The following is a 7,377-nucleotide window of genomic DNA, read 5'->3' as shown; positions in this document are numbered from 1 at the left end:
CTACCTTGTAATTTTCTTTTTGTAAAGCTGAGAAACCTCTATGGACGCTCTTTTTTAAGTTCATTTTACAATATCATATGTACTTCTTTACAAATAACAGCAAAACGTTGTTGAATAATCTGCATTTTGTTAGCCTAAAAATGTATTCTTGTCAAATGCAAATGTGTATTTTAAAAAAGACCATGAATTATATCAAAACAGTCCACAGTCGCAAAAGAGATGTTGTAAACTTTCAGCATTATTGTTGCAAAAACTGCAGTTTGGATTATCTTTGATCTTTGTATTGTATCTTATAAAAATGTCTGTTTGCGCCAACTATTCTGTGTACAATTCTGTATTGAAATGATTGTAAATGCGTGTTTTGGTAGTGTCAAATATAAGTGAAAACATTTTGTTAATTTCTTCAAATTAAGTATGTATTGCGTCTATGTTCCCATTTAAGTTTACACTGTACATATATTTTATTTACCACACACCCGTGCCGATTTTGCGACTCCGTAAATATGGTATTGCACGGCCGTGCATATATTTTGACGTGACGTCATTAGCGTTATACAAACAAAGAGTAAAGACGCGCTAAATGTTAGCGTTATACTTTAGGCGCGTCAATGAAAAATGACTCTTATTTCACTTTAAACGGTCTTTATTTTGGGTATGTGATAAATAGAATATTAAATTCGTGTAAGTTCATTACTGAATTTATTGCACTCGTTGAATAAAAATATTATGCTCGCCAGAGGCTCGCATAATATAATTTTATTCAATTCGTGCAATAAATTCAGTATTGAACTTACACTCATTTAATATCCTCTATTTAGGAAATAGATATCAATTCCGAGTGCATTGTTGTAGAATAATGCACGGTTTGAGTTCAAATGCGTAGTAATATAATCACGAAGGCCGTAGGCCTGAGTGATTAAATACAAAGCATTTGAACGAAAATCGTGCATTATACATGTAGTATAATAAGGAGAATTAGTATCTATTTCCATTCTAACACGTCAAGAAAAAATATAATTATTATTATAAAGTTGGACTTTATGTTTGGTGGTTAAATTTGTTTTCGACCCGGAGTTTTCTATTGTTTTCGCCCCGGAATTTCCAATAGAAACGTTCTTAAAAGGCTGTTCCAGTGGGTTGAATAAAATGTCGTTAAATCTACCGTGTGTAGAAACATTTTGAATCTAAAGAATTTTGTAAACGTTGATAAAACTTTGTTTGTTTAATTTATTTCACTCTATAATTTTTCAAGCGAACTACAAATTGTTAAAAGTGAAATAAATTGAAAACTTAAGTCGTTTGCGATATCAAAATAGCGTACTTGATTTGATTGTTTTGTATGTGCTGTTTGACGCTACATTGTGACGTCACGTAAACAACACTTTAAACGTCTGTACAGCGTTAACGACTGTATAAGATATATTGGTGTTCGGATTCATTTTCTTAGTAAGACCATTTTCTTTCATTCTAGATAGTTTTCACAACAAAAGTTCGACAAAAAAATTGTTTTTATTTATCAGATTTTTTAAACAAAATGGCGCCCTCAATGTGAAAATACACAGGGAGATAATAAGAACATCGAGTGCATTGTTGTAGAATAATGCACGCTTCCGGCCTTCTTTGTCTATATAGGCAAATTTCCGAAAGTGTTAGAATTTAATATACATAAAATGTATTATGCATCGGTAGGAGACCTTTTTTAAATCTAAGATAGTATTGTTGGAAAAAAAGGTCTTGAAAACTTTTTTCAAACAACTAACAAAACAACCAGCAATTTTAAGATGTTTTATTACTGCGTTACTTGTAACGTGTTATATGCCTTGAAAATGCAACAATATAGCACTCAAATTATACATTTTATTGAATTCATGGATACATATACTAGTAAATCACTATTGCAGGCAATATTGTTTTGTCATGTTCTACAAAATACCAATTTTTTGTTGTCTCTAATGGTGAAAAAAATGCCTTATTTAGGACCCCAACACTTGTTTTTGTTTGAGAAATGTTGTTAAAAAAAGTGACCACTTTTTCGGCGCGGCCCCCAACCAAAAAATACATCAGGGGGTTGCCAGAAGGGGGTGTGCCCATATTGATCATAAGGTAACGTGTAACCAACGCTGAAAAGCATTTGACTCTATCTCACTCTATTGAGACGTTGCAGCACTTTGAAATCAATTTTGATGAAAAAAATAAACGCAAAATAGTTAATGTTTGGCAATTTTGAGATGTCCCCTCGTTGCCATGGTAACAGAAAATTTAAGCCTGAGCATGTTGTTTCAAGGGCAATGGTCCAGTCAACATTTGTGCCAAGTTTGATTAATGTTGAAGCAGTTTTTATAGTATTATAGCAAATTGAACTTGTGACGGGAGACTTTTCAATGAAAACAGCCATTTTTCACAAAATGCTCATGAAGTAATGGGTTAAATCATTTATTAGCAGGTTGTATTTAGATTGAATGAAAATCACGACTTTGAAGTCATCTGAAATACAAATAACGAAGTAACAAGAGTTCTCGACCTAATATTTATAAATAAATGTCAATTTACTTAATGCAAAAATGATATCTTTATGCACTTTCAAATACCACTCTCATTAATTTTGATTTCAGTTGAAATAAATCGAATAAAATTATGCTTTAGACACATAAATATTCCTTTGATATCAGCTTTAGAAGTTTAGAAATGCGCAAATATATAATAAAACTTTTAAAGCCAACATAGATCATAAAAGAAAAAAATAAATGGAGAACACATATTGTGCTCCTTGTTGCCAAAACTAACTATACAAAAACATTATTATAGATCGACTAAATGTCAAATGGTGATACATCAGTTACACTTATTTTCCATCCTTGACGATCGTCCAGCACGACATTGTTGTTGTGTATACGTGTTGTTTCATCTTTTTTGGCCCTTTTCAACTTGGGTGGTTCCAGTATTCCAACTTGAATATTGTAAAATCACCCTTATGATATGTTGCCTGCTTTTTAGATTTATCTTTTGACGTCTTGTCCGTGATATGCAGGCTTCATTACCTCAGATCCCCTTTCAAAATTCCATTGAATGGCACTACTGAAGGTTCCATGATAACCACCGTAAGAACACATCTGCTGATGTTTTCAAATTCAAATGTTTACCATTTTCGTGTTAAATGTTGAATTCTGCTTAAGTAAGAGCTTGTGGCCGTGGACTGTAACTTGCACTTTCCAGTACCGTCCATGAACAGGCTCAATCAAACCGAGCCTGCAACATTTTCAATTTGGCCATGCTGGGCTTTCTTTACGGATTCTGTTTTTCTCTATTTTATTAAGTAAAGATGCATTGGGTTGCTACCCCCAAGGTCAAGGTCACACTTAAAGGTCAAATTTTAAAAGCTCTTCATTTCATAATAAAAGTCTACATTTCGTGTCCGCTGCATAACTTTTAAACTACTGAATTTTCTTTAAAATAGCTTGGCACAACTTCCCCAAGGTCAAGGTCACACTTAAAGGTCAAATGTTAAAAATTCTTCATTTCATAATAAAAAGTCTAACATCTCCTCATTGTTTGACCCTTTAAGTATATAGTAAAAACTTAAAAGATCCTCGTTTAAAAAACCCCAAAGTGCTAAAGCTCAAATATTAACATGAAACATCATCTAATGAGTGTCTTCCAAGTTTGTTCAAATAAGGGCCCTTGGGTTAAAATTAGCCTCGCCCCAAGGGTCATTGATTTCCCTATATGTATATAGTCAAAACTTAAAAAATCTTCTAATAAAAACCCCAAAGAGTTACAGCTTAGATATATATCATGAAACATCTTCTAATGAGCGTGTACCAAATTTGTTCAAATAAAAGCCCCTGGTTTAAAGAAGTCCTTGGCCCAAGGGCCTATATACAGGTGAGCGATTTTAGGGTCATCATGGCCCTCTTGTTAACTTCGAAGAAATGATCACCATTATGACACCATTGGCTAAGCACAATTCTGAAGGTCAGGGTCCTACTTAAAGGTCCACTGTAAAAAGATTTATTTTTCATGTCCGCTCTTTAACTTATTGACAATTCAAAGGTTTTAAAATTACTTGGCACAAATGATCGTCACCATGACATTCAACATCTAGGTTGCTACCCGCAAGGTCAAGGTTATATGTTCTCCACATTTTTTTTTACTTTATGAAAGATGTCAAATAACATGGCACAAATAATCACCATCATGAGACTTTGTGCTTATGATATGCTAGGCATAACATCAAGGTCGTGGCTGTAAAAGGTTCACTGCGGAAGGCAATTTAGCTGTCCTTCAGACTGCCTTGTTGTCTTTAATAAAGTTTGTTGTTGTGGTTTTTATTTCCTTTTTCTCATTTTTTTGTCGATCTTGAGATTGTTGACATTTGTTCATATTGCAAATCGATTAGATCTAATATTGTGTGGTTAGAAAGAATACAATTCACATTATTGAATTATTTACGGTGGGTAATCAGTTAAATAATTTAACAGGTCAAGTGTGTCAGAAGCCACTAAAATATATTCGCCTTCAAGTAATAAGGGAACTTGTCAACCAATGCAATAATTACAATCCGGTGATTCCGTTTGTCGCAATAGTTGATTAGTCCTAAAAACAATTTAACTTGCAAATTGCATGATTTATCGTTCTGTCTGTGAAAGCCTGAGAAAGTACATAATACTTTCCAGCTGCACTGGTAGAAGAAGACCTAATGTCCTCCTCAGTTCATTCAGTGCATTATGTCATGCACATGTTGGATAGTTGGATTACTTGCACACATGGAATAAACCAAAGTCCCTGTCGGAAAATCGACCCTACTCTCATGTTCACTTTTACTCTTTTATATATTGTAGTAAAATTGCAAAATGTAATAATTGAATTACTTACACAACCCATTATATCATAATTATACGACCGAATAATGTAAACGTTATCGTGTTCGACTTATACTGGTAGTATCAAATATAAACTGTTATACAGTTGCAAGAAACTCGAATCTTTGGGATTAACAAAGGGGAGCGTTATTCACAAAACTAAATGGTCATTGTTATTTTCTTTACACTATGTTATAGCCCGCGGTCATAAATTCAGTGAGAAAATATATTAATTCGAATTATATTGATTCATGAAAGTAACAAAACATGAAATAGTAAAATATTAGGCTTTTAGAATTGGAAAATAAAACAAAGAAAATCCCCGGGAAGTCGACTATGCATCTTTGGCTCAAGCAGGTGAGGTAGTTTCGACTCCTGATGTAACTTTGAATTTGTAATACCCGATGTAAGCCAAAGTCATCTTTCCTGTTTCGGCACTATATGTCCTATACTGTGTTTGTGCGCCGTAAAACCAAACAAACCAAAATCGAGAAAATAAGAATTGAGCAATATATTATCGAATGCTTCGTCAAGATGGGCCTTTTCTAGACAGTACAAGTAAATAGTATTAACCTGTTAAGTACCCAGCACCGGTTGTTACACAATAGCTCAAGGTGATACACTGCCAGCACATGATGGTTCTGTCCTTTACATCATAATGTAAATATAGTAAAAAAATGAATGATAGACTGAATGAAACATTCTCATATTCTGTATCTGATGAATATTTAGAAAAACACTCGCTGATACCGGGTAGTGCACCCAAACACCGGTTTGCGCAGATACTACTATAAGATTATGACATACGCAAATATTGTGTGAAGTTACTATAAAGGCAATTTTTTGTACATTATATTGAAATACTCATTTTAGGTATCAATTATAGAAGAACACGGCGTATCTATTACCTTAGTGTATTTACGCGAAACAATAACATTTATTTAGAGTGAATATATTTGTAATGTTAAAACAATTTACACAAATATTTTTTAAAATATGATTCCAACAAAATAACATGGAAATCTAGAGTCGGTTTGAATGAGTCTACAAACTTAATGCTTAATAAACTTATGATCTTATACTTAAAGGCACAATATACTTATTTAATTATTTAGAAATTATGTCATTCTGTTATCAAGAAAAGGAAGGACTAAAAACAAGGAAGCATAATAATATTAACACTTTACTGAGGTATCAGACACGTCAGAAATACAACAATCAGAAATGATAATATGACTAAGAAAGCAAACAAAGTATACAATAGAAAGTAAGTCATATTAAATATTAATGAGCAAAGTATAATTGAACATAACAATTCCGCACATCAATTATTAAACATCAGAAATGAAAAACACTTTAAACGTCATGATATTAAATAAAGCATAAGCATATCAAAACACAAATATTACATTTTCATTCCAATATTTAAATTAACACAAATAATACATTCACATTCCAAAATCTAACATAACACAAATAATACATTCACATTCCAAAAATTAACATTACACAAATAATACATTCACATTCAAACATTTAATCTAAAAACAGGGTGGGAGGGAGTGGCAAAATTGAAGAACAAGTAAGAAACGACTGATAACTGAACGTGTCTGACAAAAACTGTGCAGATTACGCGCACTGTTGAATATTTATAGACGGCGTAGGAATACAAAAATTCAATGAACCAAAACAATTAACCCAGGTAAATACAATTGACGTCACCAGACCTAAATATAGATAAGGAAAATCCTACGCCAATCCATAATTAAATGATTTTCTATGAAGAAAATGCTATAAATGTTAAATATGTGTTGTGCAGTAATGTGTTGCAAAGGTAGCAAAATGTAAGTAAACAAAGTAGTTTTTTGAATTCCATACAAAATACTAATTCACTATAGTTATACCAACTTGTCAACAAAGCAAAAGAAGCAGAAATAAATCATTTTTATGGCAAATTAGTATTTTATTGAAATTGTTACAAGGTACCAAAAGTAAACAGATTTTGATAAAAGAAATGATTTCTGAGGCATCATGTTTCATTTTTCATGCAATGAAATCATGGTCGAATTAGCACATTTATTTTAAGTTATTGCAAATTAGCGCCAAGCGGATATTACAAATTTGTGGTACACCCGCTTTTACGAGGAAAAGAGACGCAAACATCGCGAGTACGTTATGAAAATATAGTCATGCAATTTAGAAGTACTAACCGTTCCTTCTGACAAGAGTATGCAATCACTGTACTAGGGTTGTAAACTTAATCATGTCCTTGATGAAAAGTTAATTGCCCTTATAATGATTAATAAATAAAAAAATATCTAATTATAACAAGAGCTCTAAAGACATTTTGGACATATTAGTAATAACCAAAATCAATCGCAACAATTAAATTACTTTATTTTTACAGATACACAAGAGTCACTGAAAGAGCTTATACATGACACAAACTTGTAAGAAGAGACAGTTAACAAAAATTCACTTGGAACTGTTAGATTACTTGAACTACGAACCAACTCAG

This window comes from Ruditapes philippinarum, unplaced genomic scaffold (genome assembly GCF_026571515.1).
Source record: "Ruditapes philippinarum isolate M1 unplaced genomic scaffold, ASM2657151v2 ctg7370_1_1_1_1, whole genome shotgun sequence".
NCBI classification, from domain to species: domain Eukaryota; kingdom Metazoa; phylum Mollusca; class Bivalvia; order Venerida; family Veneridae; genus Ruditapes; species Ruditapes philippinarum.
The sequence above is the reverse complement of the archived record's forward strand: the minus strand, read 5'-3'. Positions refer to the sequence as shown.